At 27.3% G+C, this 23,775-nt stretch overlaps 14 non-coding genes across 14 annotated transcripts; all 14 read left to right on the top strand.

The window, feature by feature from the left end:
* Positions 1–236: 236 nt before the first annotated feature.
* TRNAK-UUU (transfer RNA lysine (anticodon UUU)) lies at positions 237–307 on the top strand. The gene has a single exon. It is a non-coding gene; the product is annotated as a tRNA-Lys (tRNA).
* A 1,658-nt stretch (positions 308–1,965) lies between these two features.
* On the top strand, positions 1,966–2,037 carry TRNAK-UUU (transfer RNA lysine (anticodon UUU)). The gene has a single exon. It is a non-coding gene; the product is annotated as a tRNA-Lys (tRNA).
* Positions 2,038–3,511: 1,474 nt separating this feature from the next.
* Positions 3,512–3,583, top strand: TRNAK-UUU (transfer RNA lysine (anticodon UUU)). Its single transcript has one exon. It is a non-coding gene; the product is annotated as a tRNA-Lys (tRNA).
* A 1,668-nt stretch (positions 3,584–5,251) lies between these two features.
* On the top strand, positions 5,252–5,323 carry TRNAK-UUU (transfer RNA lysine (anticodon UUU)). The gene has a single exon. It is a non-coding gene; the product is annotated as a tRNA-Lys (tRNA).
* A 1,667-nt stretch (positions 5,324–6,990) lies between these two features.
* Positions 6,991–7,062, top strand: TRNAK-UUU (transfer RNA lysine (anticodon UUU)). Its single transcript has one exon. It is a non-coding gene; the product is annotated as a tRNA-Lys (tRNA).
* Positions 7,063–8,731: 1,669 nt separating this feature from the next.
* Positions 8,732–8,803, top strand: TRNAK-UUU (transfer RNA lysine (anticodon UUU)). Its single transcript has one exon. It is a non-coding gene; the product is annotated as a tRNA-Lys (tRNA).
* A 1,666-nt stretch (positions 8,804–10,469) lies between these two features.
* Positions 10,470–10,541, top strand: TRNAK-UUU (transfer RNA lysine (anticodon UUU)). Its single transcript has one exon. It is a non-coding gene; the product is annotated as a tRNA-Lys (tRNA).
* A 1,669-nt stretch (positions 10,542–12,210) lies between these two features.
* Positions 12,211–12,282, top strand: TRNAK-UUU (transfer RNA lysine (anticodon UUU)). Its single transcript has one exon. It is a non-coding gene; the product is annotated as a tRNA-Lys (tRNA).
* A 1,667-nt stretch (positions 12,283–13,949) lies between these two features.
* TRNAK-UUU (transfer RNA lysine (anticodon UUU)) lies at positions 13,950–14,021 on the top strand. Its single transcript has one exon. It is a non-coding gene; the product is annotated as a tRNA-Lys (tRNA).
* Positions 14,022–15,689: 1,668 nt separating this feature from the next.
* On the top strand, positions 15,690–15,761 carry TRNAK-UUU (transfer RNA lysine (anticodon UUU)). The gene has a single exon. It is a non-coding gene; the product is annotated as a tRNA-Lys (tRNA).
* A 1,669-nt stretch (positions 15,762–17,430) lies between these two features.
* On the top strand, positions 17,431–17,502 carry TRNAK-UUU (transfer RNA lysine (anticodon UUU)). Its single transcript has one exon. It is a non-coding gene; the product is annotated as a tRNA-Lys (tRNA).
* Positions 17,503–19,171: 1,669 nt separating this feature from the next.
* On the top strand, positions 19,172–19,243 carry TRNAK-UUU (transfer RNA lysine (anticodon UUU)). The gene has a single exon. It is a non-coding gene; the product is annotated as a tRNA-Lys (tRNA).
* A 1,668-nt stretch (positions 19,244–20,911) lies between these two features.
* On the top strand, positions 20,912–20,983 carry TRNAK-UUU (transfer RNA lysine (anticodon UUU)). Its single transcript has one exon. It is a non-coding gene; the product is annotated as a tRNA-Lys (tRNA).
* A 1,668-nt stretch (positions 20,984–22,651) lies between these two features.
* On the top strand, positions 22,652–22,723 carry TRNAK-UUU (transfer RNA lysine (anticodon UUU)). The gene has a single exon. It is a non-coding gene; the product is annotated as a tRNA-Lys (tRNA).
* Positions 22,724–23,775: the final 1,052 nt, after the last annotated feature.

A 23,775-nucleotide genomic window follows, 5' to 3' on the forward strand; every position in this document is an offset into this window, starting at 1 on the left:
TTGTTTTGGTAGAGATAAGATTTATTATTCCTAAAATGCATGAAACTTTTATGCTTTAAAGTTATACTATATTTGTTTATTTTGATTATACTCAATATGTAATCAGGGCGCTACAAAATTTCTATAACTACATATAATAAGTATCGTATAGATTTATGATTTAATCTTTATGATTTAAAATTTATTGATACAAAACTAAGTCATAATTCCATTTTTTTATTCAACCACTAAAATTAGCCGACTTAGCTCAGTGGTAGAGCGCGTGGCTTTTAACCACGTGGTCGTGGGTTCGATCCCACAGTCGGCGCATTCATTTTTCTTTTAATATAACATAATTAACACATAGGTTTGTTTAAACTTGATGTAGGGGCATAGCAGAACAGTTGTTTCAGGAATGAGTGTAGGAGATCAATCTTTGATTAGGCAAAACTAGTATTTCAATTGATTATGTATAATCATGTCTATTAGGATACATATTATCATTCTCACCTTTAGGTCTACATGGTAACACTATCTTGTATTGATGTTAAACTTGTTTACTTGAGCACATATGACAATTTCTTTCCTTCTTGTTTAGATTATTCTTTCTTCTTGCTGAGGTAAAATGATCAGATTTTAAGTTTCGTTGAATCTTGTGTAGATGATAATTTGTCTTCCTCTAGGGAGATATGATCATTTCTTTGTCTCGGTGCATTTGACCATTTAGAATTGAGGTCTAGATGGTAAACTTGTCGACTAAGGCATAGATGATCATTTCTTCTATAGATGATCAAGTCTTTATTTTTTTCGTAGATGTTTACAAGTATTCTATATGCAAAAACAAAAACATTCAAATATTAAATTTTCATAATTAAATTTTCTCATTGAAACTCTACAAATAAAAGTTATTGTTCTTCATAACAAATCTGGTTCAACACATTCCAATCATGTAACTACAATAGTAGACTTTGCTTATTATTTGTACATATTAAGTTATTTAACATTTTTCTTCTAAATAATAACTATTCTAATTTTAGTAACTACACATATAAAAATTAGGATGCCCCTCTAATTACTCAATCATCCCATTTTTATTGACTTTGCTATCAAATGTATGATTGATACCTTTAATATGAGATCACAAACATTATAGTTATGTTTTTTAAACAGTTACATAAATGTATAATTATGAATGCTTGTTAACTTAATAAGTGTAAAATTTTTGAGCTAAAGATTTTGGAATGATTTGAAAGATTAATTGTAAAATTAATTTTGCGGTGGGATATATTTCATCCATGTTTCACTTCTCATGATATAATGCTATAAATGTGTTTTTGTAACAAAAAATCAATCCTTGATGTTCGGTGGATTAAATTATTTGTTGATTTAATAAGGTAGTACCTTCGTCTTTTATTATAAGTCGCTTTGCAAAAATATTTTGTACCACAATATAAGTTGTTTTATAATATCAATGAATGATTAATGTTATTTTCCCTATTATACCCATACCTATTTATTACTCTCTCTCCTTTCAATTATGTCAATTTATTTTTCCAATATAATCAATGAAGGACAATTTTGTAAAACCCTTCATAATTTCTCTTTTTCATACCATAATTATTACATTTCTTAATACATGTGAAAAGTCAAAAACGACTTATAACAAAAAACGGAGGGAGTATTAATTATAGTGTTATGAAATAAGGTTTTAAGATTTTTAAAACGTATATGACAAGTTTCTAAAATTGTTTTGGTAGAGATAAGATTTAAATTATTCCTAAAATGCATGAAACTTTTATGCTTTAAAGTTATACTATATTTTTTTATTTTGATTATACTCAATATGTAAGTTCAGGGCGCTACAAAATTTCTATAACTATATATAATAAGTATCGTATAGATTTTATGATTTAATCTTTATGATTTAAAATTTATTGATACAAAACTAAGTCATAATTCCATTTTTTTATTCAACCACTAAAATTAGCCGACTTAGCTCAGTGGTAGAGCGCGTGGCTTTTAACCACGTGGTCGTGGGTTCGATCCCCACAGTCGGCGCATTCAATTTTTCTTTTAATATAACATAATAACACATAGGTTTGTTTTTAACACTTGATGTAGGGGACATAGCAGTTCCTTCTTGTTTAGATTATTCTTTCTTCTTGCTGAGGTAAAATGATCAGATTTTAAGTTTCGTTGAATCTTGTGTAGATGATAATTTGTCTTCCTCTAGGGAGATATGATCATTTCTTTGTCGCGGTGCATTTGACCATTTAGAATTGAGGTCTAGATGGTAAAACTTGTCGACTAAGGCATAGATGATCATTTCTTCTATAGATGATCAAGTCTTTATTTTTTTGTAGATGTTTACAAGTATTCTATATGCAAAAACAAAAACATTCAAATATTAAATTTTCATAATTAAATTTTTCTCATTGAAACTCTACAAATAAAAGTTATTGTTCTTCATAACAAATCTGGTTCAACACATTCCAATCATGTAACTACCATAGTAGACTTTGCTTATTATTTGTACATATTAAGTTATTTAACATTTTTCTTCTAAATAAATAACTATTCTAATTTTAGTAACTACACATATAAAAATTAGGATGCCCCTCTAATTACTCAATCATCCCATTTTTATTGACTTTGCTATCAAATGTATGATTGATACCTTTAATATGAGATCACAAACATTATAGTTATGTTTTTAAACAGTTACATAAATGTATAATTATGAATGCTTGTTAACTTAATAAGTGTAAAATTTTGAGCTAAAGATTTGGAATGATTTGAAAGATTAATTGTAAAATTAATTTTGCGGTGGGATATATTTCATCCATGTTTCACTTCTCATGATATAATGCTATAAATGTGTTTTTGTAACAAAAAATCAATCCTTGATGTTCGGTGGATTAAATTATTTGTTGATTTAATAAGGTAGTACCTTCGTCTTTTATTATAAGTCGCTTTGCAAAAATATTTTGTACCACAATATAAGTTGTTTTATAATATCAATGAATGATTAATGTTATTTTCCCTATTATACCCATACCTATTTATTACTCTCTCTCCTTTCAATTATGTCAATTTATTTTTCCAATATAATCAATGAAGGACAATTTGTAAAACCCTTCATAATTTCTCTTTTTCATACCATAATTATTACATTTCTTAATACATGTGAAAAGTCAAAAACGACTTATAACAAAAAACGGAGGGAGTATTAATTATAGTGTTATGAAATAAGGTTTTAAGATTTTTAAAACGTATATGACAAGTTTCTAAAATTGTTTTGGTAGAGATAAGATTTAAATTATTCCTAAAATGCATGAAACTTTTATGCTTTAAAGTTATACTATATTTGTTTATTTTGATTATACTCAATATGTAAGTTCAGGGCGCTACAAAATTTCTATAACTATATATAATAAGTATCGTATAGATTTTATGATTTAATCTTTATGATTTAAAATTATTGATACAAAACTAAGTCATAATTCCATTTTTTATTCAACCACTAAAATTAGCCGACTTAGCTCAGTGGTAGAGCGCGTGGCTTTTAACCACGTGGTCGTGGGTTCGATCCCCACAGTCGGCGCATTCAATTTTTCTTTTAATATAACATAATTAACACATAGGTTTGTTTTTAACACTTGATGTAGGGGACATAGCAGAACATTGTTTCATGAATGAGGTGTAGGAGATCAACTCTTTGATTAGGCAAAACTAGTTATTTCCATTGATTATGTATAATCATGTCTATTAGGATACATATTATCATTCTCACCTTTAGGTCTACATGGTAACACTATCTTGTATTGATGTTAAACCTTGTTTACTTGAGCACATATGACAATTTCTTTCCTTCTTGTTTAGATTATTCTTTCTTCTTGCTGAGGTAAAATGATCAGATTTTAAGTTTCGTTGAATCTTGTGTAGATGATAATTTGTGTTCCTCTAGGGAGATATGATCATTTCTTTGTCGCGGTGCATTTGACCATTTAGAATTGAGGTCTAGATGGTAAAACTTGTCGACTAAGGCATAGATGATCATTTCTTCTATAGATGATCAAGTCTTTATTTTTTTGTAGATGTTTACAAGTATTCTATATGCAAAAACAAAAACATTCAAATATTAAATTTTCATAATTAAATTTTTCTCATTGAAACTCTACAAATAAAAGTTATTGTTCTTCATAACAAATCTGGTTCAACACATTCCAATCATGTAACTACCATAGTAGACTTTGCTTATTATTTGTACATATTAAGTTATTTAACATTTTTCTTCTAAATAAATAACTATTCTAATTTTAGTAACTACACATATAAAAATTAGGATGCCCCTCTAATTACTCAATCATCCCATTTTTATTGACTTTGCTATCAAATGTATGATTGATACCTTTAATATGAGATCACAAACATTATAGTTATGTTTTTTAAACAGTTACATAAATGTATAATTATGAATGCTTGTTAACTTAATAAGTGTAAAAATTTTGAGCTAAAGATTTTGGAATGATTTGAAAGATTAATTGTAAAATTAATTTTGCGGTGGGATATATTTCATCCATGTTTCACTTCTCATGATATAATGCTATAAATGTGTTTTTGTAACAAAAAATCAATCCTTGATGTTCGGTGGATTAAATTATTTGTTGATTTAATAAGGTAGTACCTTCGTCTTTTATTATAAGTCGCTTTGCAAAAATATTTTGTACCACAATATAAGTTGTTTTATAATATCAATGAATGATTAATGTTATTTTCCCTATTATACCCATACCTATTTATTACTCTCTCTCCTTTCAATTATGTCAATTTATTTTTCCAATATAATCAATGAAGGACAATTTTGTAAAACCCTTCATAATTTCTCTTTTTCATACCATAATTATTACATTTCTTAATACATGTGAAAAGTCAAAAACGACTTATAACAAAAAACGGAGGGAGTATTAATTATAGTGTTATGAAATAAAGGTTTTAAGATTTTTAAAACGTATATGACAAGTTTCTAAAATTGTTTTGGTAGAGATAAGATTTAAATTATTCCTAAAATGCATGAAACTTTTATGCTTTAAAGTTATACTATATTTGTTTATTTTGATTATACTCAATATGTAAGTTCAGGGCGCTACAAAATTTCTATAACTATATATAATAAGTATCGTATAGATTTATGATTTAATCTTTATGATTTAAAATTTATTGATACAAAACTAAGTCATAATTCCATTTTTTTATTCAACCACTAAAATTAGCCGACTTAGCTCAGTGGTAGAGCGCGTGGCTTTTAACCACGTGGTCGTGGGTTCGATCCCCACAGTCGGCGCATTCAATTTTTCTTTTAATATAACATAATTAACACATAGGTTTGTTTTTAACACTTGATGTAGGGGACATAGCAGAACATTGTTTCATGAATGAGGTGTAGGAGATCAACTCTTTGATTAGGCAAAACTAGTTATTTCCATTGATTATGTATAATCATGTCTATTAGGATACATATTATCATTCTCACCTTTAGGTCTACATGGTAACACTATCTTGTATTGATGTTAAACCTTGTTTACTTGAGCACATATGACAATTTCTTTCCTTCTTGTTTAGATTATTCTTTCTTCTTGCTGAGGTAAAATGATCAGATTTTAAGTTTCGTTGAATCTTGTGTAGATGATAATTTGTCTTCCTCTAGGGAGATATGATCATTCTTTGTCGCGGTGCATTTGACCATTTAGAATTGAGGTCTAGATGGTAAAACTTGTCGACTAAGGCATAGATGATCATTTCTTCTATAGATGATCAAGTCTTTATTTTTTTGTAGATGTTTACAAGTATTCTATATGCAAAAACAAAAACATTCAAATATTAAATTTTCATAATTAAATTTTTCTCATTGAAACTCTACAAATAAAAGTTATTGTTCTTCATAACAAATCTGGTTCAACACATTCCAATCATGTAACTACCATAGTAGACTTTGCTTATTATTTGTACATATTAAGTTATTTAACATTTTTCTTCTAAATAAATAACTATTCTAATTTTAGTAACTACACATATAAAAATTAGGATGCCCCTCTAATTACTCAATCATCCCATTTTTATTGACTTTGCTATCAAATGTATGATTGATACCTTTAATATGAGATCACAAACATTATAGTTATGTTTTTTAAACAGTTACATAAATGTATAATTATGAATGCTTGTTAACTTAATAAGTGTAAAAATTTTGAGCTAAAGATTTTGGAATGATTTGAAAGATTAATTGTAAAATTAATTTTGCGGTGGGATATATTTCATCCATGTTTCACTTCTCATGATATAATGCTATAAATGTGTTTTTGTAACAAAAAATCAATCCTTGATGTTCGGTGGATTAAATTATTTGTTGATTTAATAAGGTAGTACCTTCGTCTTTTATTATAAGTCGCTTTGCAAAAATATTTTGTACCACAATATAAGTTGTTTTATAATATCAATGAATGATTAATGTTATTTTCCCTATTATACCCATACCTATTTATTACTCTCTCTCCTTTCAATTATGTCAATTTATTTTTCCAATATAATCAATGAAGGACAATTTTGTAAAACCCTTCATAATTTCTCTTTTTCATACCATAATTATTACATTTCTTAATACATGTGAAAAGTCAAAAACGACTTATAACAAAAACGGAGGGAGTATTAATTATAGTGTTATGAAATAAAGGTTTTAAGATTTTTAAAACGTATATGACAAGTTTCTAAAATTGTTTTGGTAGAGATAAGATTTAAATTATTCCTAAAATGCATGAAACTTTTATGCTTTAAAGTTATACTATATTTGTTTATTTTGATTATACTCAATATGTAAGTTCAGGGCGCTACAAAATTTCTATAACTATATATAATAAGTATCGTATAGATTTTATGATTTAATCTTTATGATTTAAAATTTATTGATACAAAACTAAGTCATAATTCCATTTTTTTATTCAACCACTAAAATTAGCCGACTTAGCTCAGTGGTAGAGCGCGTGGCTTTTAACCACGTGGTCGTGGGTTCGATCCCCACAGTCGGCGCATTCAATTTTTCTTTTAATATAACATAATTAACACATAGGTTTGTTTTTAACACTTGATGTAGGGGACATAGCAGAACATTGTTTCATGAATGAGGTGTAGGAGATCAACTCTTTGATTAGGCAAAACTAGTTATTTCCATTGATTATGTATAATCATGTCTATTAGGATACATATTATCATTCTCACCTTTAGGTCTACATGGTAACACTATCTTGTATTGATGTTAAACCTTGTTTACTTGAGCACATATGACAATTTCTTTCCTTCTTGTTTAGATTATTCTTTCTTCTTGCTGAGGTAAAATGATCAGATTTTAAGTTTCGTTGAATCTTGTGTAGATGATAATTTGTCTTCCTCTAGGGAGATATGATCATTTCTTTGTCGCGGTGCATTTGACCATTTAGAATTGAGGTCTAGATGGTAAAACTTGTCGACTAAGGCATAGATGATCATTTCTTCTATAGATGATCAAGTCTTTATTTTTTTGTAGATGTTTACAAGTATTCTATATGCAAAAACAAAAACATTCAAATATTAAATTTTCATAATTAAATTTTTCTCATTGAAACTCTACAAATAAAAGTTATTGTTCTTCATAACAAATCTGGTTCAACACATTCCAATCATGTAACTACCATAGTAGACTTTGCTTATTATTTGTACATATTAAGTTATTTAACATTTTTCTTCTAAATAAATAACTATTCTAATTTTAGTAACTACACATATAAAAATTAGGATGCCCCTCTAATTACTCAATCATCCCATTTTTATTGACTTTGCTATCAAATGTATGATTGATACCTTTAATATGAGATCACAAACATTATAGTTATGTTTTTTAAACAGTTACATAAATGTATAATTATGAATGCTTGTTAACTTAATAAGTGTAAAAATTTTGAGCTAAAGATTTTGGAATGATTTGAAAGATTAATTGTAAAATTAATTTTGCGGTGGGATATATTTCATCCATGTTTCACTTCTCATGATATAATGCTATAAATGTGTTTTTGTAACAAAAAATCAATCCTTGATGTTCGGTGGATTAAATTATTTGTTGATTTAATAAGGTAGTACCTTCGTCTTTTATTATAAGTCGCTTTGCAAAAATATTTTGTACCACAATATAAGTTGTTTTATAATATCAATGAATGATTAATGTTATTTTCCCTATTATACCCATACCTATTTATTACTCTCTCTCCTTTCAATTATGTCAATTTATTTTTCCAATATAATCAATGAAGGACAATTTTGTAAAACCCTTCATAATTTCTCTTTTTCATACCATAATTATTACATTTCTTAATACATGTGAAAAGTCAAAAACGACTTATAACAAAAAACGGAGGGAGTATTAATTATAGTGTTATGAAATAAAGGTTTTAAGATTTTTAAAACGTATATGACAAGTTTCTAAAATTGTTTTGGTAGAGATAAGATTTAAATTATTCCTAAAATGCATGAAACTTTTATGCTTTAAAGTTATACTATATTTGTTTATTTTGATTATACTCAATATGTAAGTTCAGGGCGCTACAAAATTTCTATAACTATATATAATAAGTATCGTATAGATTTTATGATTTAATCTTTATGATTTAAAATTTATTGATACAAAACTAAGTCATAATTCCATTTTTTTATTCAACCACTAAAATTAGCCGACTTAGCTCAGTGGTAGAGCGCGTGGCTTTTAACCACGTGGTCGTGGGTTCGATCCCCACAGTCGGCGCATTCAATTTTTCTTTAATATAACATAATTAACACATAGGTTTGTTTTAACACTTGATGTAGGGGACATAGCAGAACATTGTTTCATGAATGAGGTGTAGGAGATCAACTCTTTGATTAGGCAAAACTAGTTATTTCCATTGATTATGTATAATCATGTCTATTAGGATACATATTATCATTCTCACCTTTAGGTCTACATGGTAACACTATCTTGTATTGATGTTAAACCTTGTTTACTTGAGCACATATGACAATTTCTTTCCTTCTTGTTTAGATTATTCTTTCTTCTTGCTGAGGTAAAATGATCAGATTTTAAGTTTCGTTGAATCTTGTGTAGATGATAATTTGTCTTCCTCTAGGGAGATATGATCATTTCTTTGTCGCGGTGCATTTGACCATTTAGAATTGAGGTCTAGATGGTAAAACTTGTCGACTAAGGCATAGATGATCATTTCTTCTATAGATGATCAAGTCTTTATTTTTTTGTAGATGTTTACAAGTATTCTATATGCAAAAACAAAAACATTCAAATATTAAATTTTCATAATTAAATTTTCTCATTGAAACTCTACAAATAAAAGTTATTGTTCTTCATAACAAATCTGGTTCAACACATTCCAATCATGTAACTACCATAGTAGACTTTGCTTATTATTTGTACATATTAAGTTATTTAACATTTTTCTTCTAAATAAATAACTATTCTAATTTTAGTAACTACACATATAAAAATTAGGATGCCCCTCTAATTACTCAATCATCCCATTTTTATTGACTTTGCTATCAAATGTATGATTGATACCTTTAATATGAGATCACAAACATTATAGTTATGTTTTTTAAACAGTTACATAAATGTATAATTATGAATGCTTGTTAACTTAATAAGTGTAAAAATTTTGAGCTAAAGATTTTGGAATGATTTGAAAGATTAATTGTAAAATTAATTTTGCGGTGGGATATATTTCATCCATGTTTCACTTCTCATGATATAATGCTATAAATGTGTTTTTGTAACAAAAAATCAATCCTTGATGTTCGGTGGATTAAATTATTTGTTGATTTAATAAGGTAGTACCTTCGTCTTTTATTATAAGTCGCTTTGCAAAAATATTTTGTACCACAATATAAGTTGTTTTATAATATCAATGAATGATTAATGTTATTTTCCCTATTATACCCATACCTATTTATTACTCTCTCTCCTTTCAATTATGTCAATTTATTTTTCCAATATAATCAATGAAGGACAATTTTGTAAAACCCTTCATAATTTCTCTTTTTCATACCATAATTATTACATTTCTTAATACATGTGAAAAGTCAAAAACGACTTATAACAAAAAACGGAGGGAGTATTAATTATAGTGTTATGAAATAAAGGTTTTAAGATTTTTAAAACGTATATGACAAGTTTCTAAAATTGTTTTGGTAGAGATAAGATTTAAATTATTCCTAAAATGCATGAAACTTTTATGCTTTAAAGTTATACTATATTTGTTTATTTTGATTATACTCAATATGTAAGTTCAGGGCGCTACAAAATTTCTATAACTATATATAATAAGTATCGTATAGATTTTATGATTTAATCTTTATGATTTAAAATTTATTGATACAAAACTAAGTCATAATTCCATTTTTTTATTCAACCACTAAAATTAGCCGACTTAGCTCAGTGGTAGAGCGCGTGGCTTTTAACCACGTGGTCGTGGGTTCGATCCCCACAGTCGGCGCATTCAATTTTTCTTTTAATATAACATAATTAACACATAGGTTTGTTTTTAACACTTGATGTAGGGGACATAGCAGAACATTGTTTCATGAATGAGGTGTAGGAGATCAACTCTTTGATTAGGCAAAACTAGTTATTTCCATTGATTATGTATAATCATGTCTATTAGGATACATATTATCATTCTCACCTTTAGGTCTACATGGTAACACTATCTTGTATTGATGTTAAACCTTGTTTACTTGAGCACATATGACAATTTCTTTCCTTCTTGTTTAGATTATTCTTTCTTCTTGCTGAGGTAAAATGATCAGATTTTAAGTTTCGTTGAATCTTGTGTAGATGATAATTTGTCTTCCTCTAGGGAGATATGATCATTTCTTTGTCGCGGTGCATTTGACCATTTAGAATTGAGGTCTAGATGGTAAAACTTGTCGACTAAGGCATAGATGATCATTTCTTCTATAGATGATCAAGTCTTTATTTTTTTGTAGATGTTTACAAGTATTCTATATGCAAAAACAAAAACATTCAAATATTAAATTTTCATAATTAAATTTTTCTCATTGAAACTCTACAAATAAAAGTTATTGTTCTTCATAACAAATCTGGTTCAACACATTCCAATCATGTAACTACCATAGTAGACTTTGCTTATTATTTGTACATATTAAGTTATTTAACATTTTTCTTCTAAATAAATAACTATTCTAATTTTAGTAACTACACATATAAAAATTAGGATGCCCCTCTAATTACTCAATCATCCCATTTTTATTGACTTTGCTATCAAATGTATGATTGATACCTTTAATATGAGATCACAAACATTATAGTTATGTTTTTTAAACAGTTACATAAATGTATAATTATGAATGCTTGTTAACTTAATAAGTGTAAAAATTTTGAGCTAAAGATTTTGGAATGATTTGAAAGATTAATTGTAAAATTAATTTTGCGGTGGGATATATTTCATCCATGTTTCACTTCTCATGATATAATGCTATAAATGTGTTTTTGTAACAAAAAATCAATCCTTGATGTTCGGTGGATTAAATTATTTGTTGATTTAATAAGGTAGTACCTTCGTCTTTTATTATAAGTCGCTTTGCAAAAATATTTTGTACCACAATATAAGTTGTTTTATAATATCAATGAATGATTAATGTTATTTTCCCTATTATACCCATACCTATTTATTACTCTCTCTCCTTTCAATTATGTCAATTTATTTTTCCAATATAATCAATGAAGGACAATTTTGTAAAACCCTTCATAATTTCTCTTTTTCATACCATAATTATTACATTTCTTAATACATGTGAAAAGTCAAAAACGACTTATAACAAAAAACGGAGGGAGTATTAATTATAGTGTTATGAAATAAAGGTTTTAAGATTTTTAAAACGTATATGACAAGTTTCTAAAATTGTTTTGGTAGAGATAAGATTTAAATTATTCCTAAAATGCATGAAACTTTTATGCTTTAAAGTTATACTATATTTGTTTATTTTGATTATACTCAATATGTAAGTTCAGGGCGCTACAAAATTTCTATAACTATATATAATAAGTATCGTATAGATTTTATGATTTAATCTTTATGATTTAAAATTTATTGATACAAAACTAAGTCATAATTCCATTTTTTTATTCAACCACTAAAATTAGCCGACTTAGCTCAGTGGTAGAGCGCGTGGCTTTTAACCACGTGGTCGTGGGTTCGATCCCCACAGTCGGCGCATTCAATTTTTCTTTTAATATAACATAATTAACACATAGGTTTGTTTTAACACTTGATGTAGGGGACATAGCAGAACATTGTTTCATGAATGAGGTGTAGGAGATCAACTCTTTGATTAGGCAAAACTAGTTATTTCCATTGATTATGTATAATCATGTCTATTAGGATACATATTATCATTCTCACCTTTAGGTCTACATGGTAACACTATCTTGTATTGATGTTAAACCTTGTTTACTTGAGCACATATGACAATTTCTTTCCTTCTTGTTTAGATTATTCTTTCTTCTTGCTGAGGTAAAATGATCAGATTTTAAGTTTCGTTGAATCTTGTGTAGATGATAATTTGTGTTCCTCTAGGGAGATATGATCATTTCTTTGTCGCGGTGCATTTGACCATTTAGAATTGAGGTCTAGATGGTAAAACTTGTCGACTAAGGCATAGATGATCATTTCTTCTATAGATGATCAAGTCTTTATTTTTTGTAGATGTTTACAAGTATTCTATATGCAAAAACAAAAACATTCAAATATTAAATTTTCATAATTAAATTTTTCTCATTGAAACTCTACAAATAAAAGTTATTGTTCTTCATAACAAATCTGGTTCAACACATTCCAATCATGTAACTACCATAGTAGACTTTGCTTATTATTTGTACATATTAAGTTATTTAACATTTTTCTTCTAAATAAATAACTATTCTAATTTTAGTAACTACACATATAAAAATTAGGATGCCCCTCTAATTACTCAATCATCCCATTTTTATTGACTTTGCTATCAAATGTATGATTGATACCTTTAATATGAGATCACAAACATTATAGTTATGTTTTTTAAACAGTTACATAAATGTATAATTATGAATGCTTGTTAACTTAATAAGTGTAAAAATTTTGAGCTAAAGATTTTGGAATGATTTGAAAGATTAATTGTAAAATTAATTTTGCGGTGGGATATATTTCATCCATGTTTCACTTCTCATGATATAATGCTATAAATGTGTTTTTGTAACAAAAAATCAATCCTTGATGTTCGGTGGATTAAATTATTTGTTGATTTAATAAGGTAGTACCTTCGTCTTTTATTATAAGTCGCTTTGCAAAAATATTTTGTACCACAATATAAGTTGTTTTATAATATCAATGAATGATTAATGTTATTTTCCCTATTATACCCATACCTATTTATTACTCTCTCTCCTTTCAATTATGTCAATTTATTTTTCCAATATAATCAATGAAGGACAATTTTGTAAAACCCTTCATAATTTCTCTTTTTCATACCATAATTATTACATTTCTTAATACATGTGAAAAGTCAAAAACGACTTATAACAAAAAACGGAGGGAGTATTAATTATAGTGTTATGAAATAAAGGTTTTAAGATTTTTAAAACGTATATGACAAGTTTCTAAAATTGTTTTGGTAGAGATAAGATTTAAATTATTCCTAAAATGCATGAAACTTTTATGCTTTAAAGTTATACTATATTTGTTTATTTTGATTATACTCAATATGTAAGTTCAGGGCGCTACAAAATTTCTATAACTATATATAATAAGTATCGTATAGATTTTATGATTTAATCTTTATGATTTAAAATTTATTGATACAAAACTAAGTCATAATTCCATTTTTTTATTCAACCACTAAAATTAGCCGACTTAGCTCAGTGGTAGAGCGCGTGGCTTTTAACCACGTGGTCGTGGGTTCGATCCCCACAGTCGGCGCATTCAATTTTTCTTTTAATATAACATAATTAACACATAGGTTTGTTTTTAACACTTGATGTAGGGGACATAGCAGAACATTGTTTCATGAATGAGGTGTAGGAGATCAACTCTTTGATTAGGCAAAACTAGTTATTTCCATTGATTATGTATAATCATGTCTATTAGGATACATATTATCATTCTCACCTTTAGGTCTACATGGTAACACTATCTTGTATTGATGTTAAACCTTGTTTACTTGAGCACATATGACAATTTCTTTCCTTCTTGTTTAGATTATTCTTTCTTCTTGCTGAGGTAAAATGATCAGATTTTAAGTTTCGTTGAATCTTGTGTAGATGATAATTTGTCTTCCTCTAGGGAGATATGATCATTTCTTTGTCGCGGTGCATTTGACCATTTAGAATTGAGGTCTAGATGGTAAAACTTGTCGACTAAGGCATAGATGATCATTTCTTCTATAGATGATCAAGTCTTTATTTTTTTGTAGATGTTTACAAGTATTCTATATGCAAAAACAAAAACATTCAAATATTAAATTTTCATAATTAAATTTTTCTCATTGAAACTCTACAAATAAAAGTTATTGTTCTTCATAACAAATCTGGTTCAACACATTCCAATCATGTAACTACCATAGTAGACTTTGCTTATTATTTGTACATATTAAGTTATTTAACATTTTTCTTCTAAATAAATAACTATTCTAATTTTAGTAACTACACATATAAAAATTAGGATGCCCCTCTAATTACTCAATCATCCCATTTTTATTGACTTTGCTATCAAATGTATGATTGATACCTTTAATATGAGATCACAAACATTATAGTTATGTTTTTTAAACAGTTACATAAATGTATAATTATGAATGCTTGTTAACTTAATAAGTGTAAAAATTTGAGCTAAAGATTTTGGAATGATTTGAAAGATTAATTGTAAAATTAATTTTGCGGTGGGATATATTTCATCCATGTTTCACTTCTCATGATATAATGCTATAAATGTGTTTTTGTAACAAAAAATCAATCCTTGATGTTCGGTGGATTAAATTATTTGTTGATTTAATAAGGTAGTACCTTCGTCTTTTATTATAAGTCGCTTTGCAAAAATATTTTGTACCACAATATAAGTTGTTTTATAATATCAATGAATGATTAATGTTATTTTCCCTATTATACCCATACCTATTTATTACTCTCTCTCCTTTCAATTATGTCAATTTATTTTTCCAATATAATCAATGAAGGACAATTTTGTAAAACCCTTCATAATTTCTCTTTTTCATACCATAATTATTACATTTCTTAATACATGTGAAAAGTCAAAAACGACTTATAACAAAAAACGGAGGGAGTATTAATTATAGTGTTATGAAATAAAGGTTTTAAGATTTTTAAAACGTATATGACAAGTTTCTAAAATTGTTTTGGTAGAGATAAGATTTAAATTATTCCTAAAATGCATGAAACTTTTATGCTTTAAAGTTATACTATATTTGTTTATTTTGATTATACTCAATATGTAAGTTCAGGGCGCTACAAAATTTCTATAACTATATATAATAAGTATCGTATAGATTTTATGATTTAATCTTTATGATTTAAAATTTATTGATACAAAACTAAGTCATAATTCCATTTTTTTATTCAACCACTAAAATTAGCCGACTTAGCTCAGTGGTAGAGCGCGTGGCTTTTAACCACGTGGTCGTGGGTTCGATCCCCACAGTCGGCGCATTCAATTTTTCTTTTAATATAACATAATTAACACATAGGTTTGTTTTTAACACTTGATGTAGGGGACATAGCAGAACATTGTTTCATGAATGAGGTGTAGGAGATCAACTCTTTGATTAGGCAAAACTAGTTATTTCCATTGATTATGTATAATCATGTCTATTAGGATACATATTATCATTCTCACCTTTAGGTCTACATGGTAACACTATCTTGTATTGATGTTAAACCTTGTTTACTTGAGCACATATGACAATTTCTTTCCTTCTTGTTTAGATTATTCTTTCTTCTTGCTGAGGTAAAATGATCAGATTTTAAGTTTCGTTGAATCTTGTGTAGATGATAATTTGTCTTCCTCTAGGGAGATATGATCATTTCTTTGTCGCGGTGCATTTGACCATTTAGAATTGAGGTCTAGATGGTAAAACTTGTCGACTAAGGCATAGATGATCATTTCTTCTATAGATGATCAAGTCTTTATTTTTTTGTAGATGTTTACAAGTATTCTATATGCAAAAACAAAAACATTCAAATATTAAATTTTCATAATTAAATTTTTCTCATTGAAACTCTACAAATAAAAGTTATTGTTCTTCATAACAAATCTGGTTCAACACATTCCAATCATGTAACTACCATAGTAGACTTTGCTTATTATTTGTACATATTAAGTTATTTAACATTTTTCTTCTAAATAAATAACTATTCTAATTTTAGTAACTACACATATAAAAATTAGGATGCCCCTCTAATTACTCAATCATCCCATTTTTATTGACTTTGCTATCAAATGTATGATTGATACCTTTAATATGAGATCACAAACATTATAGTTATGTTTTTTAAACAGTTACATAAATGTATAATTATGAATGCTTGTTAACTTAATAAGTGTAAAAATTTTGAGCTAAAGATTTTGGAATGATTTGAAAGATTAATTGTAAAATTAATTTTGCGGTGGGATATATTTCATCCATGTTTCACTTCTCATGATATAATGCTATAAATGTGTTTTTGTAACAAAAAATCAATCCTTGATGTTCGGTGGATTAAATTATTTGTTGATTTAATAAGGTAGTACCTTCGTCTTTTATTATAAGTCGCTTTGCAAAAATATTTTGTACCACAATATAAGTTGTTTTATAATATCAATGAATGATTAATGTTATTTTCCCTATTATACCCATACCTATTTATTACTCTCTCTCCTTTCAATTATGTCAATTTATTTTTCCAATATAATCAATGAAGGACAATTTTGTAAAACCCTTCATAATTTCTCTTTTTCATACCATAATTATTACATTTCTTAATACATGTGAAAAGTCAAAAACGACTTATAACAAAAAACGGAGGGAGTATTAATTATAGTGTTATGAAATAAAGGTTTTAAGATTTTTAAAACGTATATGACAAGTTTCTAAAATTGTTTTGGTAGAGATAAGATTTAAATTATTCCTAAAATGCATGAAACTTTTATGCTTTAAAGTTATACTATATTTGTTTATTTTGATTATACTCAATATGTAAGTTCAGGGCGCTACAAAATTTCTATAACTATATATAATAAGTATCGTATAGATTTTATGATTTAATCTTTATGATTTAAAATTTATTGATACAAAACTAAGTCATAATTCCATTTTTTTATTCAACCACTAAAATTAGCCGACTTAGCTCAGTGGTAGAGCGCGTGGCTTTTAACCACGTGGTCGTGGGTTCGATCCCCACAGTCGGCGCATTCAATTTTTCTTTTAATATAACATAATTAACACATAGGTTTGTTTTTAACACTTGATGTAGGGGACATAGCAGAACATTGTTTCATGAATGAGGTGTAGGAGATCAACTCTTTGATTAGGCAAAACTAGTTATTTCCATTGATTATGTATAATCATGTCTATTAGGATACATATTATCATTCTCACCTTTAGGTCTACATGGTAACACTATCTTGTATTGATGTTAAACCTTGTTTACTTGAGCACATATGACAATTTCTTTCCTTCTTGTTTAGATTATTCTTTCTTCTTGCTGAGGTAAAATGATCAGATTTTAAGTTTCGTTGAATCTTGTGTAGATGATAATTTGTCTTCCTCTAGGGAGATATGATCATTTCTTTGTCGCGGTGCATTTGACCATTTAGAATTGAGGTCTAGATGGTAAAACTTGTCGACTAAGGCATAGATGATCATTTCTTCTATAGATGATCAAGTCTTTATTTTTTTGTAGATGTTTACAAGTATTCTATATGCAAAAACAAAAACATTCAAATATTAAATTTTCATAATTAAATTTTTCTCATTGAAACTCTACAAATAAAAGTTATTGTTCTTCATAACAAATCTGGTTCAACACATTCCAATCATGTAACTACCATAGTAGACTTTGCTTATTATTTGTACATATTAAGTTATTTAACATTTTTCTTCTAAATAAATAACTATTCTAATTTTAGTAACTACACATATAAAAATTAGGATGCCCCTCTAATTACTCAATCATCCCATTTTTATTGACTTTGCTATCAAATGTATGATTGATACCTTTAATATGAGATCACAAACATTATAGTTATGTTTTTTAAACAGTTACATAAATGTATAATTATGAATGCTTGTTAACTTAATAAGTGTAAAAATTTTGAGCTAAAGATTTTGGAATGATTTGAAAGATTAATTGTAAAATTAATTTTGCGGTGGGATATATTTCATCCATGTTTCACTTCTCATGATATAATGCTATAAATGTGTTTTTGTAACAAAAAATCAATCCTTGATGTTCGGTGGATTAAATTATTTGTTGATTTAATAAGGTAGTACCTTCGTCTTTTATTATAAGTCGCTTTGCAAAAATATTTTGTACCACAATATAAGTTGTTTTATAATATCAATGAATGATTAATGTTATTTTCCCTATTATACCCATACCTATTTATTACTCTCTCTCCTTTCAATTATGTCAATTTATTTTTCCAATATAATCAATGAAGGACAATTTTGTAAAACCCTTCATAATTTCTCTTTTTCATACCATAATTATTACATTTCTTAATACATGTGAAAAGTCAAAAACGACTTATAACAAAAAACGGAGGGAGTATTAATTATAGTGTTATGAAATAAAGGTTTTAAGATTTTTAAAACGTATATGACAAGTTTCTAAAATTGTTTTGGTAGAGATAAGATTTAAATTATTCCTAAAATGCATGAAACTTTTATGCTTTAAAGTTATACTATATTTGTTTATTTTGATTATACTCAATATGTAAGTTCAGGGCGCTACAAAATTTCTATAACTATATATAATAAGTATCGTATAGATTTTATGATTTAATCTTTATGATTTAAAATTTATTGATACAAAACTAAGTCATAATTCCATTTTTTTATTCAACCACTAAAATTAGCCGACTTAGCTCAGTGGTAGAGCGCGTGGCTTTTAACCACGTGGTCGTGGGTTCGATCCCCACAGTCGGCGCATTCAATTTTTCTTTTAATATAACATAATTAACACATAGGTTTGTTTTTAACACTTGATGTAGGGGACATAGCAGAACATTGTTTCATGAATGAGGTGTAGGAGATCAACTCTTTGATTAGGCAAAACTAGTTATTTCCATTGATTATGTATAATCATGTCTATTAGGATACATATTATCATTCTCACCTTTAGGTCTACATGGTAACACTATCTTGTATTGATGTTAAACCTTGTTTACTTGAGCACATATGACAATTTCTTTCCTTCTTGTTTAGATTATTCTTTCTTCTTGCTGAGGTAAAATGATCAGATTTTAAGTTTCGTTGAATCTTGTGTAGATGATAATTTGTCTTCCTCTAGGGAGATATGATCATTTCTTTGTCGCGGTGCATTTGACCATTTAGAATTGAGGTCTAGATGGTAAAACTTGTCGACTAAGGCATAGATGATCATTTCTTCTATAGATGATCAAGTCTTTATTTTTTTGTAGATGTTTACAAGTATTCTATATGCAAAAACAAAAACATTCAAATATTAAATTTTCATAATTAAATTTTTCTCATTGAAACTCTACAAATAAAAGTTATTGTTCTTCATAACAAATCTGGTTCAACACATTCCAATCATGTAACTACCATAGTAGACTTTGCTTATTATTTGTACATATTAAGTTATTTAACATTTTTCTTCTAAATAAATAACTATTCTAATTTTAGTAACTACACATATAAAAATTAGGATGCCCCTCTAATTACTCAATCATCCCATTTTTATTGACTTTGCTATCAAATGTATGATTGATACCTTTAATATGAGATCACAAACATTATAGTTATGTTTTTTAAACAGTTACATAAATGTATAATTATGAATGCTTGTTAACTTAATAAGTGTAAAATTTTGAGCTAAAGATTTTGGAATGATTTGAAAGATTAATTGTAAAATTAATTTTGCGGTGGGATATATTTCATCCATGTTTCACTTCTCATGATATAATGCTATAAATGTGTTTTTGTAACAAAAAATCAATCCTTGATGTTCGGTGGATTAAATTATTTGTTGATTTAATAAGGTAGTACCTTCGTCTTTTATTATAAGTCGCTTTGCAAAAATATTTTGTACCACAATATAAGTTGTTTTATAATATCAATGAATGATTAATGTTATTTTCCCTATTATACCCATACCTATTTATTACTCTCTCTCCTTTCAATTATGTCAATTTATTTTTCCAATATAATCAATGAAGGACAATTTTGTAAAACCCTTCATAATTTCTCTTTTTCATACCATAATTATTACATTTCTTAATACATGTGAAAAGTCAAAAACGACTTATAACAAAAAACGGAGGGAGTATTAATTATAGTGTTATGAAATAAAGGTTTTAAGATTTTTAAAACGTATATGACAAGTTTCTAAAATTGTTTTGGTAGAGATAAGATTTAAATTATTCCTAAAATGCATGAAACTTTTATGCTTTAAAGTTATACTATATTTGTTTATTTTGATTATACTCAATATGTAAGTTCAGGGCGCTACAAAATTTCTATAACTATATATAATAAGTATCGTATAGATTTTATGATTTAATCTTTATGATTTAAAATTTATTGATACAAAACTAAGTCATAATTCCATTTTTTTATTCAACCACTAAAATTAGCCGACTTAGCTCAGTGGTAGAGCGCGTGGCTTTTAACCACGTGGTCGTGGGTTCGATCCCCACAGTCGGCGCATTCAATTTTTCTTTTAATATAACATAATTAACACATAGGTTTGTTTTTAACACTTGATGTAGGGGACATAGCAGAACATTGTTTCATGAATGAGGTGTAGGAGATCAACTCTTTGATTAGGCAAAACTAGTTATTTCCATTGATTATGTATAATCATGTCTATTAGGATACATATTATCATTCTCACCTTTAGGTCTACATGGTAACACTATCTTGTATTGATGTTAAACCTTGTTTACTTGAGCACATATGACAATTTCTTTCCTTCTTGTTTAGATTATTCTTTCTTCTTGCTGAGGTAAAATGATCAGATTTTAAGTTTCGTTGAATCTTGTGTAGATGATAATTTGTCTTCCTCTAGGGAGATATGATCATTTCTTTGTCGCGGTGCATTTGACCATTTAGAATTGAGGTCTAGATGGTAAAACTTGTCGACTAAGGCATAGATGATCATTTCTTCTATAGATGATCAAGTCTTTATTTTTTTGTAGATGTTTACAAGTATTCTATATGCAAAAACAAAAACATTCAAATATTAAATTTTCATAATTAAATTTTCTCATTGAAACTCTACAAATAAAAGTTATTGTTCTTCATAACAAATCTGGTTCAACACATTCCAATCATGTAACTACCATAGTAGACTTTGCTTATTATTTGTACATATTAAGTTATTTAACATTTTTCTTCTAAATAAATAACTATTCTAATTTTAGTAACTACACATATAAAAATTAGGATGCCCCTCTAATTACTCAATCATCCCATTTTTATTGACTTTGCTATCAAATGTATGATTGATACCTTTAATATGAGATCACAAACATTATAGTTATGTTTTTTAAACAGTTACATAAATGTATAATTATGAATGCTTGTTAACTTAATAAGTGTAAAAATTTTGAGCTAAAGATTTTGGAATGATTTGAAAGATTAATTGTAAAATTAATTTTGCGGTGGGATATATTTCATCCATGTTTCACTTCTCATGATATAATGCTATAAATGTGTTTTTGTAACAAAAAATCAATCCTTGATGTTCGGTGGATTAAATTATTTGTTGATTTAATAAGGTAGTACCTTCGTCTTTTATTATAAGTCGCTTTGCAAAAATATTTTGTACCACAATATAAGTTGTTTTATAATATCAATGAATGATTAATGTTATTTTCCCTATTATACCCATACCTATTTATTACTCTCTCTCCTTTCAATTATGTCAATTTATTTTTCCAATATAATCAATGAAGGACAATTTTGTAAAACCCTTCATAATTTCTCTTTTTCATACCATAATTATTACATTTCTTAATACATGTGAAAAGTCAAAAACGACTTATAACAAAAAACGGAGGGAGTATTAATTATAGTGTTATGAAATAAAGGTTTTAAGATTTTTAAAACGTATATGACAAGTTTCTAAAATTGTTTTGGTAGAGATAAGATTTAAATTATTCCTAAAATGCATGAAACTTTTATGCTTTAAAGTTATACTATATTTGTTTATTTTGATTATACTCAATATGTAAGTTCAGGGCGCTACAAAATTTCTATAACTATATATAATAAGTATCGTATAGATTTTATGATTTAATCTTTATGATTTAAAATTTATTGATACAAAACTAAGTCATAATTCCATTTTTTTATTCAACCACTAAAATTAGCCGACTTAGCTCAGTGGTAGAGCGCGTGGCTTTTAACCACGTGGTCGTGGGTTCGATCCCCACAGTCGGCGCATTCAATTTTTCTTTTAATATAACATAATTAACACATAGGTTTGTTTTTAACACTTGATGTAGGGGACATAGCAGAACATTGTTTCATGAATGAGGTGTAGGAGATCAACTCTTTGATTAGGCAAAACTAGTTATTTCCATTGATTATGTATAATCATGTCTATTAGGATACATATTATCATTCTCACCTTTAGGTCTACATGGTAACACTATCTTGTATTGATGTTAAACCTTGTTTACTTGAGCACATATGACAATTTCTTTCCTTCTTGTTTAGATTATTCTTTCTTCTTGCTGAGGTAAAATGATCAGATTTTAAGTTTCGTTGAATCTTGTGTAGATGATAATTTGTCTTCCTCTAGGGAGATATGATCATTTCTTTGTCGCGGTGCATTTGACCATTTAGAATTGAGGTCTAGATGGTAAAACTTGTCGACTAAGGCATAGATGATCATTTCTTCTATAGATGATCAAGTCTTTATTTTTTTGTAGATGTTTACAAGTATTCTATATGCAAAAACAAAAACATTCAAATATTAAATTTTCATAATTAAATTTTTCTCATTGAAACTCTACAAATAAAAGTTATTGTTCTTCATAACAAATCTGGTTCAACACATTCCAATCATGTAACTACCATAGTAGACTTTGCTTATTATTTGTACATATTAAGTTATTTAACATTTTTCTTCTAAATAAATAACTATTCTAATTTTAGTAACTACACATATAAAAATTAGGATGCCCCTCTAATTACTCAATCATCCCATTTTTATTGACTTTGCTATCAAATGTATGATTGATACCTTTAATATGAGATCACAAACATTATAGTTATGTTTTTTAAACAGTTACATAAATGTATAATTATGAATGCTTGTTAACTTAATAAGTGTAAAAATTTTGAGCTAAAGATTTTGGAATGATTTGAAAGATTAATTGTAAAATTAATTTTGCGGTGGGATATATTTCATCCATGTTTCACTTCTCATGATATAATGCTATAAATGTGTTTTTGTAACAAAAAATCAATCCTTGATGTTCGGTGGAT

The sequence above is a fragment of the Lathyrus oleraceus genome, unplaced genomic scaffold (assembly GCF_024323335.1).
Source record: "Lathyrus oleraceus cultivar Zhongwan6 unplaced genomic scaffold, CAAS_Psat_ZW6_1.0 chrUn0750, whole genome shotgun sequence".
NCBI lineage: Eukaryota > Viridiplantae > Streptophyta > Magnoliopsida > Fabales > Fabaceae > Lathyrus > Lathyrus oleraceus.